Here is a 1,453-nt window from a genome sequence, read left to right on the forward strand (position 1 = left end):
ATAAGCAAATAGTAACAGTCGCCATCCTATGGTATAAAATGGAATGGATTCTTTGCCGCAAACTCAGAATTGTCTAATTCCTATATATTTACAACCCTATGTTGTAAATTATGAATTCTATGCGTTCAAATAGTCTAAGTTTTAAATATCAAAGGTTGACAAATCAGGTTGCAAAGATATAGGGATTGGAAAATTTGAGTTTATTGCAAAACTCAATTCCTTAGGTGCCTACATTTTTAACTTTTTTTCTAGGATGGTGGATTTTAAAGTTTAAATAATATATAAATTATGCATATGAGATTTGAATGTGTTGAGGGGGGGGCGCAACCCCCCTGCCAGAAACCAAGATGAAAAATTCTCCAGCTACGAAGCAGGGCCATCTCACTTAACTCTCTAAACACAGTTTTGATTGAAAGAATTTCAAGTGACCCTTTTTTAAAAATTTCATAAAATGTCCTTATTTTTCTCTGCTGCATAAATCTTCCAATCAATTTAAAAAGAGGTCCCAGAATGGAAAAATCAACTATAAGCTAGGAGAACAAGTATATCTCATTTATCTTTGATCAGAAGAAGGTTTAAAGGGTACCACTGTAAACAGACATGTCACTCTATAAGTGGAGGTTTACTTGAAATTACGGATACACTCCCTTTTTAATTACTTTTGATAATTTGTTGATTAAAAATTAAATATTTTATATTTTTAGTAATTTCACTATAGAAAATTAAACTTTATTTATTTTAAAATATTTTTTAAAAGAATAATTGACCTGTAGAAAAAGGAGAGTGTAAGGACAAGCAGGGCCATGTGATACCATCTGAACAATTTATTAGAATTAGATCTTTTTAAACTTAATTTTTTTTCCTTGATTTTAAACAGGAGATAGTAACTTTTAAGTTGACAGATTAGTTCAAATCCGGTTCAAATAAATTAAAGTTTAACTCCAACCCGTCTTCCATTGGTAAAAGATTATAGATAAAATTGAAAAGTTACAATTTGGATTAAAATGTTATGGAATAGATATGTTTATTATTCTAGAGTTACGATGTGAAATATTACAGCAAACAAAAGTTGTCGAGAAAAAATCGCCATTTGTGGAAATCCTACATAAATATTGAGCAATAATAAAATACAATTATTCTAGACCTGAGAACTAATAAATCTCGTGGATGCGGACTTTTATCAAGGTTTATGAAGGGAGCAAGGACTGCTTCTATCAGAAGAAAAGTCATCCCTAAACTTATTATAGTTATCATCTGACCTATCATGGAGAAAAAGTATGAGATACATCTGTTCAATGGAGAATCCAGATTTGTAAATATATTAAACCTACTCCATCTGTGAATACAAGGGGGAGATATTAAACATAAGAAATATTACAATCCCATAGGTCTTTTTAAAAGAAATTCAGATAAACAATTAGCAAACAGAATAAAGAAGAAAAAAATTGATAAG

General features: G+C 30.0%; 1 long non-coding RNA gene across 1 annotated transcript; it reads right to left on the reverse strand.

Moving 5' to 3' along the window:
* Positions 1-303: 303 nt before the first annotated feature.
* On the reverse strand, positions 304-1,235 carry LOC111695798 (uncharacterized). The gene is made up of 3 exons (XR_002763940.1): positions 1,145-1,235; positions 768-815; positions 304-393 (listed from the first exon to the last, which is right to left on the reverse strand). It is a non-coding gene; the product is annotated as an uncharacterized LOC111695798 (long non-coding RNA).
* Between the last annotated feature and the right edge of the window lie 218 nt (positions 1,236-1,453).

The sequence above is a fragment of the Eurytemora carolleeae genome, unplaced genomic scaffold (genome assembly GCF_000591075.1).
Source record: "Eurytemora carolleeae unplaced genomic scaffold, Eaff_2.0 scaffold76, whole genome shotgun sequence".
In the NCBI taxonomy this organism is placed as follows: domain Eukaryota; kingdom Metazoa; phylum Arthropoda; class Copepoda; order Calanoida; family Temoridae; genus Eurytemora; species Eurytemora carolleeae.